Here is a 24,493-nt window from a genome sequence, read left to right as displayed (position 1 = left end):
AAGTTATGTTCGTTTTATCAAGTGTCCCTGAAAGCACCACACCGCTAATTAGAGGGCGGTAAAGAAACTCATTACCAAATTGACAAAACCTAAACTTAACTAAACTGCAGTGCTAACAACTTACAAAGTAAGTGGATAATTAAATACTCCAATAGAGTGTAAAGTGTCTATGTAATCGTTCACGTTAAAATAAAAAATACAATTTCTTTTTTTTTTTAACAGAATGCGTTCGTGAAATGACGTCGAGTAATGCGCATGCGTTCAAAACATGATGTGACGTAGTACAGTGTTTACGGAAGTCTGGTTCGCGTGGGGTTGTTTGCGCGTGTTATAGTTACTGTGTCAATTTCTTGTATATTTTGTATATATATAAAAAATCCTGAGCTCTGTTCGTTTGTTCCTCTATTTCCCTCCCGGTTTTAATCATCTGCTAATTGTGTTAGAAATTGGATATCCACACATAAATGTAATTATACTGCTAAACATTCAAAATATAAAATCGGCAAAATAGTTTGAATTTATGGTTGGCGAGCCGGAAGTAGGCGGGGGTCCATTGTATTTAATAATAAAGGTAGGGAAACTACTAGAAGCTTGTGTACACACAAAACCTTTCTTATTATTATTAACTTCGACATTTATTTGCCACAGGAAACATGGCTCAACTGCCAGGAGATGTCGACTGCTGGGATGAAATGCTTGGTGAGTACTTTAGTTATTTTATTTAGTGCACAAGTTAGTATTAATGTTATATTGAAAATGACAAACAGAGTTGCAGTTCAACAAGTGACTCTTGCCTAAAGTTGGCTTGGATGAACTCCTTTTTTAAAGTTATAATAATTCTTTTTTTTCTCCTTTTCTTTTCCCACTTATTTCTCATCTGCAGTCCTAATGAAGACAAATTGTAAAGATATCCATGGATGAACAAAAGGAACGAGTTGTACCACTAATGTAAGTCATTTTCTCTTCTAACATTTATAATCATTAATCAACATGACATTAATAACGAACAAACAAATCCCAAGCATAGCAAAGCGAAACATATTTTCAGTCCGAAAATAATAACAAATAACTTTCCAAAATATCCCAGTTTCTTTTTAATAGACAAACAAGGTAAGTGACCAAGTAAATGTTCACCTACAGCCACAAGATGGCAGTGTAGCCTCAAAAATGAACTCTATCCACTTGACAGCTCTGAAAAACAAGCTCCAAAATGAATTTGGAAACATGATGATATCGATGATATCGATGACTGACCCTAAAAATCATTTATGCTGATTCATTCACTCCATTAGGGGAGTTTGACACATATTTCTACAATTTAAAATGTCCTTTACTAGACTGACCACTATGCAAAAATACTCCTTTGTTATTTGCCTGTCATACCACCACACAAAGATAGAGGGTTGTGGTGGTCCATGATTTTTTTTTTTTTTTTTTATAGTTGTAATATTTGTTTCTGCATGTGTTGTAGAGAAGGGAAAAGGGGGGGGGGGGCTGCCTGATTCTCAGATGTCACATGATCTAATATGACTAGGACATATAGAGTATTTGTAAACGAGTGGCTTAGTGGGATTTAGGCAAAAATCACACAACCGATTTCCATGAAACTGGCTGGTTTTATCTTGCTGCACAGGTGCAGTGGTACGTTTCAGAACCACATTGAAATGCGACAGCATGCACGCACACACATTGTCTCGCAATCCTGCGCAGCAGATGAAGTGTAAATTTCCATTTCATATGCTATCATCTTGTGACTTGTAAGTGTGGAATTGACTGCTGAAGTGTCTTGGAAGCTTTTTGTGCCAATCCTGACTAGTATTTAAAACTGTTCGTACATCTCTCTACCGCAGTTTCAGCTAAAGAAAAACACTAAACTAGGGGGCATTTTAAATTACAGTTAACATGAGATCACCAAAAAAAATGGGATTTGAAGTGTAGCAGTTTTACTTTTTATGTACGTGGCTGGATTGGCATTTGATCAAATCTGTCAGTCTTTTTTTCTGCCAATCCAACCTTGGATGGACCAAAGCTTTGAAAGCGGTTTTGGATCCAAGTGACATGTCGATCGGATCTGAGAATCACCTAGAGCAGAGGCGTGAGTGGGCTCAGAATTTGATATATGGACTATCTGCAGCAGGCAGACAGGCAGGCAACATCACAGTACACCGCTCATTAGACTAAAAAGTGAGCCTTTATTTTCGTCTCCTGAGAGCTCTCATCTTGGAGGGCGAATCGTAAAATCACGTGCTCCTGTCACCGGCACGTGTTTGCCGTCTCCAACCCGTCCAGATCGGTAGCTATCTATCTATATGGGGGGGATCCTTCTGTAAAGATGGATTCACGTGTCTGGCAAACATGAGAAGCTCTTAAACTGCACTCGCATACCATCGCGCAAAGTTGGACAAGTGCTCGCATGCATTTCACGGCTAGTCTGGCTTGTCAAGAACGTAAATCTAGAGAGACCGTTGGGTCGAAGAAGACGACACAATAAATTAGTGTCACCGGAGGGGGGGGGAAACCACGATACGACTCGGCAGGGAGAAGCGAGAAGACCGCAAATGTTGAGTGCAAACATTCAGGAGACATTTAAGAAAGGCCGATAAGCAATCAGATCTTTGTTGCCGTCTGAACCGGAGGTCGTTTTTAGTAGGATAATCTGGACATCGGCGGTGTGAAAGAGTTCAGCGGGCTCCTCATACATTCATGCATGGGCTTGTCTGGGGCCGTTAAAATGAAATAGCAGTTTAACCTTGTTGGGTTTTATATTAGAGGAGGCCTTGCTTTACGATGGTGCCATCAAACTGCATTTTGTCTCTGTAGGAAAGGAATTCCGGGACAAATTCTCCATAGCAAAGCTAGCTTGTTCAGATCAACATTTTATTTATAGTTAGCAAGATGGTGGATTAATAATCAATTAATGGGTCAGTGTGGAAACATAATTTAACGACCTTTTTTTTTTACTGGATCCTTTTTTTTTTGTATCTGTACTTTTACTCAAATGCATACAGTGACTTTTTGCCTCATAATTTCCTCAAAAATAATAATAACGCTGCATCTTTTTCCATAACTATTGTCATGCCAGCTGCATGGTAAGCCGTTGGATGTTTTTGTCGCCACGTCAAACGTTTGTGCGACCTGACCCGTGCGTGCCAAAATTGTGTGTGTGTGTGATCACACGACCCGGTTGCTGCCTACCGCACGATCGCAACTCCTTCTTTAAGATCTGACGTAATGACTCTCCTCACCCCACCGTCGGGCATCATCTCGTAGTGGTCAGTGTTCGAATCTTACTGCCCGAGGCTCATGATGTAACAATTGTGCATGGTGTCCTCCCGCCTGCCCACCATGTTCTGATTTTCGAATCTATGGTGCGTCACTACCAGGCAGAACGCTTACCTGCGCATGTGCTCAAATGGTGTAAATATTTTCTTTCCACTTTTAAGCTCAGCCTCTGACTTCTTTGGCCCGCTACTTCTTCTTGGGTTCCTTCATGTCATGCGGGTGATGTAAGCGGCGTTTATTAGCCAAAGATCACAAAGCCAGCTGTTGTAAGCATGTCTATGTAGGTCTCTCGACTCGTGTGCGTTTGATAAAGAACATTACAACGTACTAGAAAATATTTAACCTCTCGGTAATATTAAATAAATAAATAATATATTTAACCTCTTCTTTCATCATTGCATTCTTCCATAACAGCTCGCTTGATTCCTTTTGGCCGCCTTCTTTGGTTTTGTTAGAACTAAATAAAAACTGTTTTTGTATAGATTTTAATTCATGACATTTTTAGACTTTTCTAAAAAAAAAAAAACTCCACAAAAAACTTTTCACCTATATTTACTGTTTAATTTTGCAGCCATTTTTACACCTATTGCCAACGCTATGCATTTCAGGGCCCGCCATAAATCAGTAAAGCGGTTTGACCTGGCGCTCATCTCTGACATGCTGCAATATTCGATCTGACACTCATAGTGTTCTCTGGTTCGTGCCAATCGGGTTGCACAGTGCCAGCTTGTGAGTCCAGGCCCCGGTTGTGGCCTTCGTGCCAAGCTCACAGAGTCTGTTTCTGACAGTCTGGCCGGAAACATGAGCACAAGTGGCCCGCTGGAAGTCAATCGAGCCGTAACAGTGTTCGCAGTCCTGCTTTTGGACTGTTGCCATCCTTCTGGTGTCTTCTGGAACTTCCTACACACTCTAGACATTGTGCCGGCAGACCCCGGGTCAAGCTTTTTGCCATCACTGAAGAAGCTGCACTACTTCTTGATACCACTAGAGGCAAACGTAAATAGAAATCCCCTTCCTTTCCATCTGCGAAAATGATTCGCAATGATTATTAGGTCCGAACTGGGTAGGGTAACATCCTGGAAGTGGCACTATTCTGATGATGCCATCCCTGGATTTAAGTGGAGCAGCGTACTTGGGTACCACCTGCCAGCTTCTCGAGCCGGGGTGTTTATGGCATTGTTTGTGGCGGCTCTTTTCACTGCGGTCCAACTAGCCGCTGCTCGACTTGAATGTTAAGCTCACTGAGAAATCGTACTAGAGATGTGTCATCTGGGGTCTGTTTGATCATCTGGCAGTGTGAATGTAGGAACGAGGAATGAAAAGACAAATTCATTTATCATGTCACCAAATATAGTGCAAAATATAAATACATGTCTGAAATGTAGGTCAAGCCACAGGATTTCATGACAGCCTTAACATATAACATAGAACCCTCCTCCATATCCTCTCATGCTGTCTCACTGACACACTCGCACGTACACAGTCCCGATGAGATAAAAAAAAATCGGCGTTATCTGATATCAGATCCACGGTTACCGTCTGCCATCAGAACTAAACTTTCCGCTCCTCCCAACAGGGCGCTCGTTTTATCTCCCTCACTGCAGTGCCCCAAAAAAAAGTTTGGGACACCTCCAGCAACATTCCCTGGCATTTCACACAAACTACTTCATTGCCACTTTTGTAGTTTGGTAGGTGGATTGTTAGTCAACAAACCAAACGTCCCTTCCCTTCCATCTTATTTTGGCAGCCGAGATACAAAATATTTACAAAGACAAACATTTCCAACTAGGATCAAATTGAACTGTATGAATAGAAATAATACAGGATATTTTCTGGACACAATTTCCTCTCATTCTCAATTATGACAAAAAAAGCACAATATGTGAATGAAGCCGGATTTGACTGAATGAATGACGGCAGTGGTGACGAGCCGGCGAATGGCCGAATGAGATAAAGGAAAGAGCCGGAGTGGTTCACAATCCAGACCTATCATCAATTTTTTTTCCAGCCTCAAAACAACTCCCGATTGACTTTTCACGGCGGCCTCGACGTGCCGCAGTTCACTCAGTTGGGGCTACACATCCCTCCAACACCTTCCTCGCCTCTCCCCATTTTTTTTTTTTTTGCTGCTGTAAGTTGTGGTGGTGTTTATGAATGAACAGCGCTGCAGGATATGAATGAAAAATAATTTGCTGGCGTGAATGAATTGAAGGAAATTGAAGGGAGGAACGAAGACTTTGAGTAGCCACACCTTAATCGAATTGTCCCTTGTGTGTGTGTGTACTTTGTCTATGAGCCAGTGGGGAATCTCCCCTACCTGACTACCACACACACACATTTTGGTTTCCTGTGCAAGCTCCGTGCTTTGAATAATAACAGGGTTACCCAGGCAACCAGCCTAGGATGATGGATGGGCTCGGCCCTGATAAACAGAGCACGTTGCGTGTCACTGGGCGTCTCATGTCGTAGTGGGAGTTTCTTTGTCCCGGCGGACAATTATTATCGACTTTTTTTCTGACCAGCGGGAGATGTTTGTGTGATTCTGCGCTTTTGGGTTTGCCGCGCAGGTGTTGTTTTTCACTACTCGGTTTGTCTCTCAATTGCTAAGAGGGATGATGCAGGTGATTGGTGTAGACATCACACACACACACAATCCCTGACTCATTGCCTTACGGTAATAATGAGGCTATTGGGAGGGATGAGGTGGAGTGGCTGTTACTCACTTCCACGTAGAATGCAAATTAATAATGTAGCTCCTTGATTTGATTAAATATGTGGCACAAACTGTTCATTGTGAGGGTCAGTTTATTTATTTATTCGGACCAGTGGTGACACATAACTCCAATTGACATACCCATCTCATGCTCCTAAACAATTTCTGACATATTTGCAGCTCGATTGTGTCCGTTTCGTCCATCTTGTCAGGTTCATGCATTTTTTTTAAATTACAAAAAAAAAAAAAAAAAAAAACTTTTAGGTCCAGCACTGCCGGTAAACCTGCATATAATATAATCCCTGGCTTTACCCCGAAAAATATTGTTAAATATTATTTTTTTATATTTTTTAATACATTTTAATAATCCCTGGCTTTACCCTGAAAAATATTGTTAAATATTTTTAAAAAATATTTTTTAATACTTTTTTAAAAATATTTTCTTTAAATTTTTTTTTTCAAATATTATAAAAACATTTTCTAACCCACCACCCCAGAAAAATACACACTTTTAGTTCTCACTTGTAGCCACTCAATATTTTGACATTCCCTCGCATCCCAATAGTATTAAATCATGTTGGAGTTGTTGGAAAGTGCCGAGAGATGAACCCAAGCTGCCGTGGCAGAGTCCAATCCTCTCCCTGTTGCTATGACAATTCCCTTTCAAGACAATTTTCATTTAAAAAGAGATTTTATTGGATTATTTTACTGTTAATGAAACCACAGTGCTCTTGTTCTTGTATTGTTTCTGGACTGACTGGTGAAACCCGAGTCCATCCTGTCCGAGTAAAAATGAGACTTTTAAAAAGCCCAATCTCAACAACTTCTTGAAATAACACACCTCCTGTCTCTCTCTCTTTTTTTTTTTTTCTCCTTTTCATGTTTTCTCTGGGCAAGCATAAAAGCCTGCCAAGCTGATTTTCATCTTCAGGAGCAGACATCTGGAGCGCACATCCCCAACTTGATCATCTAAATCTCTGCCATGATTACACTTTGCCATGTTGACCTGCAATGACGTAACCACTTTTTTTTTTTTTTTTTGGCATCAGACCCCCCTCCCCTTTCGCCGAGTATTATATTCTTCATCTTTCTGAGATTTGCCCCCCTCTCACACTCTGCCATCGGGATTAAAAGTCTTAATCTTATTCCTAATGCCATTCCCAGCACTAGCTCAATAGGACTAAAGTTTAGGAGGATGGATTTTGGAAGGTTCCCAGATGATTTTATGCTCCGGCTGTATTGGCCGTGAGACGATTTTGAGACATTATGCTGTGTTATAACTACAGATGGCCGGCGGCATTTAGCAGTCTCCAGGGAGGGGCAACTCTCCACTATTGATGCATCCTTGAAATATCATTTAAGGACACGTTTCAGACTTGTTAACCCAACTTCAGAATTATTTCAAGGCAGTTCGACAGTATAAGTGCAAAGTGAGTCGTACTGAGTCATTCAGTCACATTTCCACCACGTCATTCCTTATTTTTGTTTATGACCTCATCGTCATCTTGGAATCGTAATTAGGCAAGGTTTACACACTAGCTTGAGCCATGTGACTTGAGCAATGAACAGAAGGTTTTAGTTCCATGCTGCCATTTCTTGCTTTGTTGACAATCTTCAAAAATGACGTGCCGGTGCTTGAGTCACACTTTGAGGCTTAGTTGTGCACATTTATACTCGCTCATCAAATATTTGAACGAGTCAAACACCCCCTTCTTGGAACAACCATGTGAGTCAACGCCCGTTCAGTACTGGACTCCCCAGCTCTTCCCTTGGATGTTCAGCGTGGTGACATTTTGGTTCTGCTCGCTCATTAAGTATGCAGTCAGAGTCAGCGCTGCAGCAGAGTGGTCTAATAGAGGAATCAGGAGCCAGTGTGAGAGAAAGGCTCCAAAGACGTTCGTCCTCGTCTTCATCTGCTGGCCAATTAACTTCCTTTCACTCACTTGCGTGCTAAATTCCTCCTCCCCGTTCCCTTCGTTCACAAAGCCAGGCGTTCCCGTACCTCACTCGCCACCAAATTGAATGTCATTCATACCTCTTTCCATTTTCCAGCAGTAAAAGCTGCTCTTTCCTCACGTGATGTTTTATTGCGCCATCTCATTTGGCGGCGGTCCCTAAAAGCATTTGGCGAAAGGTCACAAACGTTTATTTCCCTTCAAGGTGACAATTAGATGGTGTTGAGAGGGAAGCCTGGGGAATACCAAGTTCATCCTCTCCTTCCCTGCTAAGAGTGACGTAACTCCCCGGTACCAATTCAGAGAGTAAATCATAAATGGTAAAAAAAAAAAAAAGTTTTCTCTGAAGTGGCCAATAAGCCTTTGTAAGGTGGGATGACTCAAGCTTGTCAAAGAAAGACGGAAAGTAGCGATAAGACATTGGCAGTATTGCAAGTGGACCAGCCGAGGCAATAAAGCACGCAACATTAATCACCGTTTTCATCTCGCCGGCTTGTCTCAGAGGCTGACTCACTCTTTATTAGCAAGCTCCGTTGCCATCAGCTGCTCACAGGCTACGGAAACACACCGTCATGTCAGTTCGGACTTAACCGGACTGTTTTGGACCACCTCGCGGATTCCGACCGGACGTATTAAATCATCGCGACAAAGCGGCGGGATTCGATGCTATTTTGCCAATGTTAAGCTCATATGCAGATTTATCGTCCTGGAAGGATTTTGTGCAGCTACAAAGGTCACTTTGGCTCACATCTGTAAAATCTGATCAGTTTCCATAGCAGAATGGATCGGTTGACAGTAGTAGCTGGGAAAATATCGAAAGGTTGTCCTCGTCTGTTTACTTATGCCCGCTTTACTGTTATGTCATCCACCACGAGTTTATTTTGATGAGTTGCAAAAGGCCACTCGCTGAGTAATGCAAAACTGTTCCCACGTCTGGTTCAAATTGAGGTGGAGGTGAGTGCCAGCGGAATGAGTTTTGCCTTGAGCCCAGTCATTATGCATATTGGCCCCCGACTATTGCGTTACATAATGAGAGCGCTAAGGTCGTGTAAAGAGCCTTTTCAAAGTTTTTGCTAAAGCAAAGCCCAATTTTGTGGCTTTTTTTTAAGCTCTATTTGAGTCACAAGCGTCGAGGCAAGCAGGGGCAAGCCTGAGGCGCCCAAAACTGCGACCAAGCCTGCAAAGATATTTTGCTATATTATCTGGTTTAAATTTAAATTTGCTTTAATTAGCTGTATTTGAAGCTTTTATGTATCTCAAGTGTGTTACACTGTGTGTCCTCATATAGTCTGTCATTGAAGCAAGATATTTCTAAATTATATAAGCACTTTCTGGGAGGTGGCGCGGATTAATCACAGATTAAATGAAGGACACGTTGATACAATCAGTTTCTTGCTGACTCATGCCCTTGCTGGGCTGCTGCTCCATTGATTGACTGTCAGATGAAAACACTGCCATTCAAAGAAGCACGAGTTTGACTCACAGCCTTTGTTGGAAAAAGACTGATGGAAAAAATGACATGAATATGACCGTGAGACAAAGAGGAAGCTGTTGATACAACTGCGTTTAAAAAAAAAAAAAAAAAAAAAGGCGTGCATTGTATCTCATGCTGATTGGGTGACCTGAACGGGTTTTAGGGATGGAAATAATTTTCTGGATGACTCAGGGGAAAATTAAATAGGGAGTTTCGGGAGCTTCGCTGAAACTAAGGTGGAATATCGATCTTTGGAAAAAAAAAATGGATGCCATGTAAGAGGAAGTAGCTATGACAAAATGTGGCGGCCATCTTCATCCAGAATATTTTTCCATTTGAACTCAGTGGGTCATGGCTATGTAAGGCTCCCATTCGGTTTTTCGATTGGTCTTTCTTCTTGTACCAGCATCTCTCTTGGACTGGAAACCAACGCAATGCATTTGACTTTACTCAACTCTGCCAGAAGTTTATTGATCGGAGTTGTGTTGATTTCAGATTGCGTGTTTTGCACACGCACTTTTGCTTCCCGCTCTCACCGCTCAAAAGCTTACCCACTTTACCTGACAGCTTTACAATGATGTTTTGGTAGGCAATCTTGCTCCAGTTCCTCTCAAGCAGCACTTTGACCTTGGTGAGGACAACAGCTTCGTGTTTTTCTTGCTTAGCCCATCTGCAGAAATAGAAATAGCACCCAAATAGGAAAACTAAACATAAATTAGAGAAGTGCATCATATAATCATCGACTTTGAGTAGTTCACAATTTGCCAGTCAAGGACGCATAAATCCAAATATGGCAGGTTTTCAAATAGTTTTATTGCTGGTGGAAAAAGACAACTATAGCTTTTTTTTCTCATTGGCGTTTATTAAGCCCCTGTTTGTGTAACCTGCTCTTTTTGGAGCCAAGGAAAGCTTGAGGTATACACAGAGGGTGTTGCATATAATGGAGTCCTTCCAAAAGCACCCTCAAAGACACACACACACACACGCACACACACACACACCCTTGTGTCCGCTGACTCACACTCAGGCACAGGGCCCATGTAATTATTCCGTGTGTGATAAACAAGCATACCTGCTTGCGAAAGGAGTGAACCATCATTGTCGTGTACTTCGTAATCAAAATGGAGGAAGTGGAAATTACACATTAGCGTCATGCACCAATTTACAATTTAATTTAGTATAAATATTTACATAATAAAATAATAACTAATAATGAATTAATAATACTTTTTAAAATTATTATTTTAATATTTACAATTTTACACAGTTTTTCCGAGTTGACGACAATTGTATTCTTTTAGTCGTGTTTGGTCATTCCACTCACCAATTTGCATGTGTAAAAAACAAAGGGGTCGCACATAGCAGAGGGAAGGCCCACCACACTTGCAACGTTGCTGCATGACAACATCATCTTTCATCAGCCCTCCTGGCTTCTCTTCTTCCCGTACCTAAACCAATCTTGGACAGACATAAATACCCAGTGTGTCTCTGACATCATGGAGTTTCCACTGTGGCTGCCTTGGCTGACTTTAGAGATAGCAGCTTTGATATTTCACACTGCTTGGCTTGCTCGCAGGGGTTCCCCACCCGCCTACTGACCATAGATGGACTTTCGAGCTGCTGCTTTTGATAGCTCATCAAAGATGATTCTCATATTGCATAAAACACCAAAGGGACATTGATTGAATTCAAAAGCTTTACAACAGCTAGCAGCTAACATTAGCAAACACTCTGGCAGAGTTGAATGTTCACCACAGTGCTTGCCAAAGTGGTGAGTGATATAACTTCACATTTTCCATCCCTTCACAGGGATGCGTGCTCCAACGGTGATATGACACCTCTAACTTTAGTCTCCCTCGATGCCACTCAAGGTAATCCGGTTATGATGCACTTTTGGCCTAAGGAGAGAGCAGAGCTTCCATTCTCGCATCTGAGAAACGAAAGTCTTACGTGCGCATTTTACATACACTGAGGATGTTGCTTTAATGATATGCAAATTTCAATAGCTTACAGTTTAGTGGTATGATCAAATGCAGCTTTGTATTCCTGTAAATTACAACCACAATCTATAAGCAGTGTCCTTAAAATGGATTTGGACGTCTATAGTCGTCAATGGTAGTGAATGGGTTAACGGCAGCCAAAATTGTCGTGACAAGCTGCTTGAACGAGCCATGTGATTTCTGCTCCTCTCTGTAGAGCACAGGGATTAAGAAAAAACAAAACGAAAAAAAAAACACAGCTGGCGTTATCTCTTTGGAAACAATTTGTGGAGTTCTGAGATAGTCCGGGAGGACCTCATATAGCATATACCCAAACTCCCATTAGTGGCTTCATTAGCTGAATCGATTAGATGATGTTGCATATTATTTCAAGTTGGCTGTTCAATATTGTGCAGAATATAAAAAGTTTACACACCCCTGTTCAAATGCCAGGTTAGGTAGAAAACTGAAAGTCATTTCTAACCTTTTTTTTTTCGCCATTAAGATGACATGTACAACTTAATTGAAAAAAAAAAAAAAACAGAACTGAGATAATGTGGTTGCAAAAGTGTGCACACCCGCTTAAAATCAGGATGTGGATGTGCTCAGAATGAACATGAATCAAATTCAAAGTCCCGTTTTTGTCATCTCGAGCTCACGTACACTAAAAGGCTGGAAATATCAAAGTGATAACAAGCACAGCCACACGTTTCCAGCTGAGCTGCCAATACCGAAATATGTGACACCTTCACCTGTCTCACAACCTGTCTCTTGCATCTAAAATAAAAAATCTTCACAGCAGTCAGAATAATTCACATTTGATGATATAATGACAATATTTTGCCAATAATAGCATTCCTATCACAATACAGGGAGAAGTTGGAGAAAAATAATAGAATAGGAAAACATCCCAAATCATTTTTAGCATTTGCGTTATGTATGTCATCCTCCTCTTGCTCATCAACCTTTTCTTCTTCCTCCTCCTCCTCCTACTCCCTCTTGTCCTCTCCTTCCTCCACTTTCTGTGACTCATCTGATTTTAAATGTGCAAAGCTTCTTCCTTGCCTTGCAAGGTTTCTCCAAGCCTCATGACACCTATCAAGCAGCTTGTGCCTGCGAGTTGTTGCTTTAATCACGCGCCACCGCTATTTTGATCACACCACATGGAGAAACATATGCGGCATTTGAAATCATCTTTTTATCCGCAGGTTGTTGGAACAGCAATTTGAGTAGTGACAAGTACAACACTGACTCCTGCTCCATCATCATCATTGGATGCCAACATGGTGGAGGAGAAAACATCCCCTCAGACCACCTGTTTTATTCACAAAGCGCCAACTGAGGTATTGATCAAATTTTGTTCCGCAAAAACAAAAAAAGTCACCACTTAGATTGATTTGATATCATACAACGAAATGTCTACGACCAAACATAGTGATCCATTCCTAGATTGGTATTTGACTACAAATGGTGCAGCAAAACAGATAGACAAACAATGGAAGAATACAGTAATCCCTCGTTTATCGCGGATAATTGGTTCCAAAAACCACCCGCGATAAGTGAAATCCGCAAAGTACGGTCACCAACAAGAAGTACTGGGCAGGCTAATGAGTTAGCGGAAAGATGCTAATTCGCGATCGTGCTAACACGCGAAAACTTCTAAAGGAATGTAAACGAACATTTGGAGCAATACTACATTGTCCTAAAGGTTCAACACGTTTCCTCAATTTAGACGTTTTATTTTGACTTTTAAACGTGTTTTTATTTTGGAAAAAAAAATCTGCGATGTAGTGAAGCTGCGATAAACGAAACGCGAAGTAGCGAGGGATCACTGTACTCACATTTGTCTTTATCCGTTGCTTGAAATACCTCATATTACTGCAGTTGTAAATATTTTTTGTTTACGAAAGAAAATGTATTTTTGTCGAGCAGTTGATGCATTTCATCAAAACCCTTTGGATCATGCTATTCCATTTTTTAAAATATTTCCTCCTATATATATATATATAGTTGAAAGTCAGAGACAAGTGACATCACCGCAGCACAGTGATAGATTTGATGCCTAAGTGTCTCTCGGCACCAAATCACCGTTAGTGGCACTTCACATCCACTCGGATGACTCGCGTAACGTCGAGCACCGCTAATCACTGCGACAACCACCACCGCGTTTCCACGCTTGACCTTGGCACAATAACAGGGAAATGCCGGCATCACACTCGTGGCTGTGTTAGTTTGAACTAAAAGTTGAAAGTTCACTTGCATTTTGCTGCCTCGAGTACACCGACTGAATATGCAGAAAAAGCAGCAGTGCCCAAAAAAAGATTTTATTACAGGAGAACATTAGAATTTTTTTATTGCTGCGGCGTAGGGATTGATCCAGGAAGTAAACAACAATCATGAGCGGGGGTCACATGGGTCATGGACGTCACATGTTTGGTGCATCAGTGTGTTTGGATGACAGATGGGAGAATTTGACGTGACGAAGACTTTTTGCAACTTCCTCCCGCTTCTCTCCATCTTCACACCCTTTTTCCCTAACTCCTCATTCCCACCTTTTGTCTTCTCTCACCTGCTCACGGCAATGTTGCAAAGACGCTGTGCATCTTTTTTTATTGGCTGTAAGTCCGTCGGCTCGCTCATGTGCTCTGCAGTCACCATTCTGGTGTTTTTGCGTCAATGCCGAAGCTTTTTTTGTTGTTTTTTTAATAAGTGGTACTGACACAGATAGGAGATAAGTGGGAGGAGGGAGGGGGGAAAACCTCCCTGAGTGGTGGAGGGAGTTAGAAAGAAAAAGGAGGGAGTCTCAACAGAAGAAAAAGGAGGGGATGAGGAAAGAGCAAAAGCGTGACGGCGCAGAAAACGAAGGAGACAGCAGCCTAATGAGCGGCTCGTCCACGTGAGATGCAAGTTAAGTGGGAGCTGGCTTTCATTTAAAAACCTGCTTTTAACTTTTTTTTTTTTGCTAACAGAAGCACCATCACCAGATTTGCATCTACGTAGACGAGATAAGAAAAACAGTCCGCACTTTCCTGAGCTAAAACCTTGTCAAGGACAAACCGTGCCTACAAACTTGCATTTAGCAAATAGAAGCTCACGTTAGAGGTGATGGTAGACCCGAAATTTATCTCACTAGCTTAACTGTGACTCACTCTTGCTGTTGCTATGGAAACTATCATCGGATATCATCAACGCTTTTAATTGCTGACTTTTTTTTTTTTGGGGGGGGGTGCTTTAAAAGGACCAACAATGAGGCCTTGAAATCATGCAGGCAGCTTCGAGAGGAAGCTTTAATTCACCGGTATCAAACTCGAGGCCCGGGGACCAGATACGGCCCGCCTCATCATTTGATGTGGCCCGTGGAGACATATTGTGCATCAAATTATATAATATAAGCCGATTCTTTTGTCAAGGGTCACTTTTTTTTTGTTAAGTGCAGTGTTTTCACCCACAAGGTGTTATGACATCATCTTGAGCCAGCGTTATGCGGAGAGAGAGCGAGGGAAAGTCGTTCACTGACATTGATTGCTTGTCTCTGGCTTGCACTGTGGACACGACTCGGAAGCTTGGACCTGGGCCCAGGGGAACATTTCTATCACACAAGTCACACTATGTTTCAATAAAATGTTTCAACCATTTTCCGATGCCACCTCTGAGGGATCCTTCCCTTTTTGACCCGATGCTTGTCATTACAATCTCAGTAAAAGCCTTCCCGTGTTTCTTCAATCACAGATTTAACCGTTAACAGTGTGAAACAAAGCTTAAGTGACCTCTGGGCTAACACTAATCTATGAAGGCTACCATTCATGCTAAAAGCTACATACAGGTAATTAAATCCAAGCAACGGATTTTTCCAGAACGTCTCATCGTCCTTTTGCATTCCGCACGTGACTTATAGTAAAAAAGAGACAGCAGTCCAGACTTGACACCCATTGAAAAAATGTGTGGCGCATTATTATATATTCTTATTTATATTATAAGATTTTCCTTTATTTGTTCCACAATTTCCAGTACGCATAATTTAAGGATATTTGAAAGAACAAACAGGAATCCATCCATCCATCTTCTTCCGCTTATCCGGGGTCGGGTCGCGGGGGCAACAGCTTCAGGAGGGAATCCCAGACTTCCCTCTCCCCAGCCACTTCATCCAGCTCATCCCGGGGGATCCCAAGGCGTTCCCAGGCCAGCTGAGAGACATACAAACAGGAATTTAAAAAAAAAAAAATTCAATATTTAAATTCATGAATCTCATTTAAGTGCTGGCAATTTACGAACTGGGGTTTGTGTCATGTGACAGAAGTCCTCGAGCTTTTCTGCCACTCCTCGTATATTTTTCATTTTCCCAACACTCCAAGTACATAGACAAGCTGGCCCTGTTTCATTGCTGTTTGAACCTTTTGTACTCGGATAAAGTGGATTACCTCAATCCACTTAATTCTCTTTTTGTCTCGTTTCACACATTTGCCTTGCATTGTCTTCTAAATGTATCTTGCAGTGATTTACAATAATCTAATCTAATATATAATATATAAGTAATAATAATATAAATATATAAAATAATATAATTGGATCACATATTCCATATACTATTTTTCCACTCAAGTATCCCTGTGGATCTTTTTATTGTTTGTTTCTCCAAACACATTGTTTATGCATTTCAATACTAATTTGATGCTGTATATGGAGGGAAAAAGAAGAGGGGAACGATGCAGCATCCCCTGGAGTGCAGTCTGTGAGTCACTTAAAGCGTAATTAATATTAACAGCAAAAGTCTATTTTTACATCAGTCGTTTTTTTTTTTTTTTTTTTTTTTCCCCCTACATGTGCGTTTGCTCATACACACACTGCGCATCTCCAGCCTGGATGTGTGTATGGAACTGTGGGTGCGTGCTTCAGTGTGTGTAGATGACAGAGATGGTGTGGGTGGGAGTTGGCCCAAGCAGCCCTCCCTCCTTCCCACAGCTCTAGCGAGGGGAAAGTAGAGCAGTAGAGCACACGTGAGGCAGCGAGAGCGTGGATTATTGCACTTGAGCTCTGCGCATGTGTGCACATCCAAAGGGGGGGGTGATGAAAGGCTGCATGAGCAATAACTAACTTCATACTGGCACGGTATCTTTTTATATATTTGTATTTGCATGCCGGCTCATAAATCGGATGCACGCTTTACACTTATTAAAATAGCTTTCATTTTTAAAATGCCCATGTGAAATAATGGAATCCAAATTGTGGCAATTGATGCCTGAGTCAAGCCCAGAAAATTTGAAAAAGTGCAATGTCGAAACAAATCTTTCACTTCACTTTATGGGAGAATTTAAATGTCAGTATAATAGGAATCTTGGAAAAATTGGATTAAACAACTGGTCAAATGTCACCCCGCTGCATACAAAAAGACAAAAAAAAGCAAAATACATGCAGCGTTAATCTTTTAAGGCGGACAACGGTTCACCTTCTGTTCTCGCGCTTGTTAATCCAGCACGATGGTTCATCCCAGTTGTGATCAGGGAAGCCCTCTTCAACCAGACACAATGCCTCCATTTTATTTTCTGTGCACGTACTCAACAACTCCTTCAGAAAACACACACCGTTTGAATCGGCAAAGCGCGTCCGGCGGGATATAACGTGCCCGCCCGCCCGCTGAAATGGGTCGTCAAATGTAGCTGCGTTAAACCCGAGCTCATAAATGTGACTCGGTGCTTTAATGCACATGTCTCATGCATTAGTGCACACTTGATGCACTCACGTTTACAGCACACTTGCCGCCCGCTCGCCCGCCACAACTGTTTAGGTCACTTTGCACGCTTAAGTGAAGAGATTATTGGAGGGAACTAATCTGTGTAATATTACACAATCGTTTTTGGGACACATGCACAAATAGTGACTTGAGCTCACTGTGAAAAATATTGCTGCAGTGTTGTCTATATATGTTATTTTTGCATAATTATGTAGAATTCTCATTCTTAATTGTTTTTTTTTAAACTGACGCCGATTCTGATATTTTGGCGGGATGAAATTCCAATGACGATGAATCGGCTAATTATTAATAAACGGTAAAGCTATGAAGTACAGGCAAAATATTTTATTATTTTACAATATTTTATATGTTAGAATTTTAATTCATGACAAAGAGAAAATTTTAAAAATCTGCTGAATTTGTAATTTTAAATTTTTATGCGGAATTTATTTTTGTTTTAAGGCAGAATTTCAGGTACAAAAATTTCTCAGATAATTTTAGATAAAATACTCAGCAGCCGCAGTAACCGATGGGTCAACACATGTAATAAAATATTTTTACAGAGATTACAAAATAGAAAGATTGTGTATTAGTGTGTTGGGATTGGGGGGGGCGATGAGCTTCAAACCGAAAAAACAAGTGAAATAAATAACTCAGCCGGCTGGTCTGAGATTTTTTTTTTTTTTTTTTTTTTTTAATTTGGAACAAAACAACCAAGCCATTGTGTTGCGCATTGTACATTAAAAGATCAACATACAAGCACACAAGCAGCCTTCTGTTGAAGTGTGATTACTCACCAGTGGAGCTGCAGCATTAGGTTGCATGGAAAACTCCCTCATCCAATTTAATGAAAAACATCACTCTGACATAACAGCTGGATTTACCCCCCCCCCCCCCCTCCCCTCGTATAATGAATGTTTGATGATGTCATGAAGGCCAAATTTGAATTCTTGTTTTTGATTTTACAGTGGCTTTGTCATTTCAACGCTTGTGCTATTCTTCCTGTCAAAATGATCCAACAAGATTATCTGGTCAGTCTAGTGAAAATTGTCAAAAATTACCGACGTTAATATCGACTAAGATCCAGACGACATAACGCCAAATTCATATCAAGTGACCAAAATGACCTTCCTACTCCGAATGTCAGCCACGAACAAACTCAGTGTGCCGTTCGTATTCTCATCCCCAGGTGTCTCTTCATTTCTATCTCCATCGAGGGTCAATCCATCATCTTTTGTAGCCTTCTGTCAACCCCTCCGTTATAATCTTTACCCATCTCGCTTGTCACACATTCCTCTCGCTCGGGTCGAGAAAGCACGCGGCCAGATGTGCAGGGATTCCACTGCGAAACATCTGGCCCCCCCCACCGGTGCTTCACATGCATCAAAAACAAACAAGCTTCTCGCGAGCATACGAGGACAAGAATAATATAAATAAAAAAATCATAACAGATGTCGACAGTATTAAACAGTCAGCTGACGTTTTAAGGAAGAATGTAAATATGGGGAAAAGCGCTTCTAGGATATCAATATAAAGAAATCTAATAAAAAATAATTAGGGATGATGTGGTAATGGAGTAAGGCCGTGCCATTTGTTGATTTCATTGGGTCAGGCGGCATCGGCGGGCTCGACAACTCCTTCTTGACAAGCTCGCTATTTATTTAAGTGACACCTTCCAGCAGAGTAGCAGCTGTCAGCAGCAGGCGTTGGCAGGCGGGCGCACACTTCACACACACACACACACACACACAAACAAAATATGTTTAATGTAAATACTATGAAAATGAAGTCCAAAAAAAAAAAAAAAAGGGGGTCAAGTTCGGCGATTAAAATCACTTGGCTTTTAAGTGTTCACTCAGAAGCGACTTGATGGCACCTCAAGTCGTTATTAGTTCTAAAAGTCACGTTCTGTTCCCATTGCGCCCTGGCTGACATTTTGGCATTAGAAGATGATGTCACTTTTATGGCCGTGTTCTTCTATGAAAAAAAAAAAAAATTCTAAAATGTGAAGCCAAACTTGTCGTAGAGTACAATGACATTAAGATGGCAGTATTATAATTAGATTACATTAAGCTGCCAAGGAATACTTGACTCAACTTTTTATTGGTTTAAATGTCTTTGAATGATTTCAGAAGTGTTTAAAGCGAAAAGGATCATTTATGATTTTAAATGATGTGGTTTCTCTATATTTTGATTTTCACTAATCATGGAACGTCTCATAAAATTTTTTCCTCTGATTCAAACTGATCTAATGTTTTGTAGAAAAGCAAAGAAAAAAAATAATCAAGTTCAACTCTTTGACAAAACACACACACACACACACACACACACACACACACACACACACACACACACACGTCTCAATGTTTGCTGTTAGCGCAGCCTTGGTGGTAGTTATGTAATGTTTGCTGCACATTGCCACCAGACGAGCACGACGCATGCCAATGAGTCAACTCCCTCCCGAAACGTTCAGGGAGCTTGTCCACTTTTTCTGCACACACGCCACAACAAAAAGTATCATCCCTATCGGTCATAAAAGGTGCTTTGCCGCTCGATATGCCCGAGGGCCAAAGCGAGATTCCACGGTTTCCATTTTACTCGCCACGCTCGCCTCCCTGCGCTTCTCCAAACAGCCCGCTCCCGAGTCTCTTCCAGGCCCTGTTTCCATAGTAACGGGTTACCATGGAAACTAGGTGACAGTGCAGCATGTCCTGTCTTCTTAATGCAGACGGGAGGTGTTTAAGGAGGGAAAGTTTCCTTTTTTTTTTTTTTAGTCGCCATGTTTGCCGAGATGAGGACTCGATCATATATGACGTTTTGTTTTGTGGAACTGCATCGCATTTAATGAAGGTTATTCCATCAAGTTCTTCACGGGTGCTTAAAATAACAGCACAGAGAGATAAAAGTTCTTTTTCGGTTGCCTTCAATCTAGGAACGTTGAAAAGATAACAAAGCGGAGGGGCTGAGGGATGAGTTGGGCGAACCCCCAGTTACAACTCCAGTACTCTAAATGCGATCTAAATTTGTGAAAAGCCTCTACCTGTGTTGCACCACCGTTTGTGTTCCAATATCCACTACAACACAATTTGTTAGTCTGTTTCAATAACTGAAAATTGTGGGATTGTCAGTCTGACTTGTTCGATGTCAAAGTGTTTGACAAAAAAAAAATTGCTGTCTTCATCACTTATGCTTGATGAAAAAAGCCAGATATCCCCGACTGTACAGCACCATCTATTTTGAGTCAGCTCCCTCTCAATGTGTTCATCATTTCACCAATCCATTTTGGACAATTCTATGCTCCGACCTCTTGAGAGTAATTTAGGAAAGTGCATTCCAGTTCACAAAAGCAAAGGTCCATTAAAGCATGCTTGGATGAGATTGCTATGAGAGAACTTGAGAGCCCTGACCTCAATCGACTTCAGTATTCAGGATCAACTTTATTTGACGGCAGCCAAAGTTCTGCCAACTAGTCACAATGATGGTGCATTTTTACAAAGCCGTAATGGAGTCTTTCCTCACCCCCTCTGTCACCATCTGCTGCACTGCAGCCAAGGACAAGGGCAGACTCCGGCGGATTGCTCACTCCGCACTGAAGCTGATTGGACGCAATCTTCCTGGCCTGCACATCTCCATTTGTGTGTGTAAAATCTTTGTGCTGTAAACACATCAGTTGTGGTGGCGGAATCCGGCTAACAGCCGCTTGCGCTAGGTGTAAGCGACACCGCGGGAGCTGTGACAATCAACGGCAATATTGAACTGGCGGATTGGCAGCTTGAACAATCAACTAAAAACTAGGCTGACTTGCAGAGTTGAACCAGGATTCAACATTGCCGCCGATCAGACGTGCTAATTGCAACCTTCAATCAAACACATAAGAGATAACGGCACGATTACTGTCATGTCTGGATGGCAAATATTTTTTTCGCTTCTCTCATCCCAGCTTCAGTCCCTCCTCCCTTCACAGGCTTCTGAGCTTGCAGTCAAGCTGCCTGACACTTGCCCGGTGTTACCGTATAATGAGACAATAGCAGGGCGCTTTTATCCAATTTTCCCGTAATGAGTATTGATCTGTCTTTGTGTGAGGAGCTGCCGGGTTGCAGATGCACTGGACGGGAATTGTTTTTTTTATGATAGTAAATGGAATAAATTATTTATTCTCAGTCTGCAGGACACATTCATTATGGTGGAACCTTGTTTTTTTGGTTCTGAAACTGAATCATACAAAATCCAAAGCAACCTTACCCCATGGAAACAATGTATATCCAACTAATTCGTTCCGGACACTGAAACGCACTAATAAAAGTCTATATTTTATGGAGAATAACCATAGTTTTACAAACAAAAATGGTGTGAAATACATATAAATGATTAATGAAGTGAAAAAAAAATCTTCTTTCTTCTTCTTTCTTGAATACTGTAGTTTCCCACCTTCAAGATTTAGTAGTCACACACCGAGTACAACTGTCAATTCAGCTAATATTTAGCCCAAGGACATGTAGAGAAAATATTTTACTCTCTAAATGCTTATCATAATAAAATATTGCCCAATAAGCAAACATCTAGGTACTCACCAGGATAGTCCTGACTCCTGTTTTACGCAACATAGTGCTGGTTACTGACTCAACTGAACCTTTGCTTTGGCCTAAATGACTGCAGCAGAAAGATTGACACTAATTGGCTCTTCCTGTCCTTCATTGCACGGATACACACACACACACACACACGCAATGTGACTGTATTTAGAAGAGGTTGCAGATGTGTGTTATGTAAACGTTTATCGATAGAGAACAGATTGGAGCAGACTATTAAACCTTGATGGGGGAGATTTTTTTTTAACGTCTTTTTGCAGGTTGTTATGGAAACTGCTCTGCAGCGTTCTTGAGCTCTGCACAAATCTTTCTACTGCAGATTCTCTCCCAAGGATAAAAGTATATTTGTGCTGCACAATGAAAGTTGCAACAAATTGCATTCTGCATATAAACAAACATACCAAGTTCTGATGCTTCTACTAATTTGCAATTCCAGTGAGATTCCGAATCCTCTAAGGGGCGAATTTGATGAAGTTCGTTAAGTTTGCGGGCGACATGCATATTTTGTTTGAGTTTGCAATGAAGCCTAAAAAAAACCACACTAAAATCCACAGCCGGAGTTAATCTTTTGATGCTGTGAGAGTTAGTGTGACTCACTGCTTAGAGCAGGAAGGCAAGTCCCCCCCCTCAAAATTAAATTCTGAAGTGTTGTTCTTTCGGGACTTTCGAGTTCCACAGTCATCACGATTGTATCATCTCAACTGTTTTTGTGGGCATCCTTTTTTTTGTCATACTGTTCAATGTTGCCCAGGAGTCAGAAGAAGAGCTGACTCGTCATTCTCAAGACAGGCTCAAGTATTTTTTCAAGCCACATGGGCACAAAATTATCCAATCCAGAGCGTGTTTTGGGAATTTAAAGGACAGCTGCTCCTAAATGCTGAATCAAAGGTTATCATTTGGTGGTTTTTTTCTTCTGTCACACTTTAAAGTCTGGCCCACTGACCAATTAAGATGGTGCCAGATTCCCGTGGCCAGCCCTTGGGGAGAACCTCTGAGCAGGCAGACACACTGGCCCATTTTCTCCTCCTCCTCCGGTTGCTGCCAACCAACACTTTCTGGCTGGACTTAGCTAAGTTACAGCACAGGCCATGCATTTGGTACCCTAACTCAAATAAATAAAAAAATAAAAAACATGCGCAGAACTTCCACAAATTTTAACCACGACATTCAGTGACTTTTTAATAGTCTCTCAAAATTCTCTCAAAAGATTCGTAGTGTAAAAACGTTTAGGGACGAAAATATCAGTCATCACGTTCGAGTCACCTACTTAGTCATTCAACCCAGACTTTTCACCGCTGCTAATTTTTTTTTTCTCACGTTGAATCATCATTGTTGTCTCATCATATTGTAGACAAGCTAATAGCTACAATAAACGAATCACACCCACACGTTGCGACCTTGATTGATAATTATATATTAGTGAAATTTGAGTGCTTGTATTTGAAATGTTTTTGACAATATAAAGTTCATGTAGCGACACACACAGAGGGGAGCAGAATATGCTAATGTGAAACTGTGCCAAACGTGTCAGTGTATCAGCCGCTCACATTCTGCTCCACTTTTTTTGGTGTGGCTTCTAGTCCTCTGAGTTTTGGGGATCCTCCAACTGCCGCGATGAAATTATTAATTACACATTACCTTCCCACAGCAAACACCTCCGCCATCAAAGTCATCTTTTCATCATCTAAGAATAGCTTCTTCTCTTTTAATGAATTCCGTACCATTGACCAAAATGACTCTCCGCTTTGACCGTGGAGTCAAGAATGGTCGCTTGAGGAACATGGGCAGGCGTGACAGGCTTGTGTGCAGCCTGACAGTGGGAGGCTGTGGGTGTTTTGAAGTATGTCTCTGTGTGAAAAGTAGTTTAGCAATTAAAGCAAAAACTCTCCTCCTGGTCCCCGCTGAAAAGAGAAGACAGGATGGGTGAGGAGAGACAGCTTGTGGGAGGGAAGTGGAGGGGAGATAACCAAAGGAACGCAGATAAAAGCAGGTTATTTTCGTTGAAAAGGAAAGAAAGGCTTTTAATTTTAGATCGCCGTGTCCCATCGCCCATAAGGGGAGAGTGTTCTGTTTGAATGTGACAGGTTGGTGGTTAATTTTATTTATTTATTTGGAGAGGTGGGCGTGGTTCCCATTTTTGGACAGAGCTGACCCAGCCAAAATCTTTTAGTTTTATTTATGTTGAAAAAGAACAATTGTGAGCCACGCTTATTGACTTAGAATCCAAAGCGCTACCTGAAGCCAACGCACCAATTAGGCTGCAAAGGCCGACTTTGTTTTTTTGACACCGCTCGACACATTCCCCGCTCTTTGCGACTATAAAAGATTTCAACTGGGCTTGTTAATAAAACTTTCTGAGCTAACGAAGGCAAGACTTCCACTTCTGCTGCCTGTTGTTACTGTTTGGAGCGGAGCGCTCTCCTGTTCTGACCTACATACATTATCGTGACCAAACACCAAAGTCTTGTTTTTTTCTTTTTTTTTTGGTCTCCATGGAAACATGTGGTATGACGGGTGGGAAGAGATGCGGCAAGTTGAAAGGCTGGATGTTGTTGCGTGCCTCCCTCCACAGTGTGCTGCTGACAAGCCCACACAACTTGCTCTCTGAGAAAACGCGGGCGATGGCTGGTGACGAGGAGGGTTAGCGTCTTAGCAATGTGGAATGCGCTGCGCAACATTAAGTGCATCTGCAGTTGCACAAGAGGATTATATATCGAAGAGTCAATAAAATTAAATTAAATTAAAGTTTTGAAGTGGCCGACTTAAATCCAAT

General features: G+C 41.4%; 1 protein-coding gene across 1 annotated transcript in view; it reads left to right on the top strand.

Moving 5' to 3' along the window:
- The first annotated feature begins 342 nt into the window (after positions 1-342).
- LOC125984669 (dehydrogenase/reductase SDR family member 12) overlaps positions 343-24,493 on the top strand; it is a 39,977-nt gene continuing 15,826 nt past the window's right edge. The window contains exons 1-4 of the mRNA XM_049746726.2: positions 343-571; positions 649-699; positions 884-948; positions 12,612-12,746. The gene's annotated coding sequence lies outside the window, so the exon portion shown is untranslated. The remainder of the gene's footprint in view (positions 572-648; positions 700-883; positions 949-12,611; positions 12,747-24,493) is intronic.

This window comes from Syngnathus scovelli, chromosome 17 (genome assembly GCF_024217435.2).
Source record: "Syngnathus scovelli strain Florida chromosome 17, RoL_Ssco_1.2, whole genome shotgun sequence".
Classification (NCBI taxonomy): domain Eukaryota; kingdom Metazoa; phylum Chordata; class Actinopteri; order Syngnathiformes; family Syngnathidae; genus Syngnathus; species Syngnathus scovelli.
The sequence above is the reverse complement of the archived record's forward strand: the minus strand, read 5'-3'. Positions and strand labels throughout refer to the sequence as shown.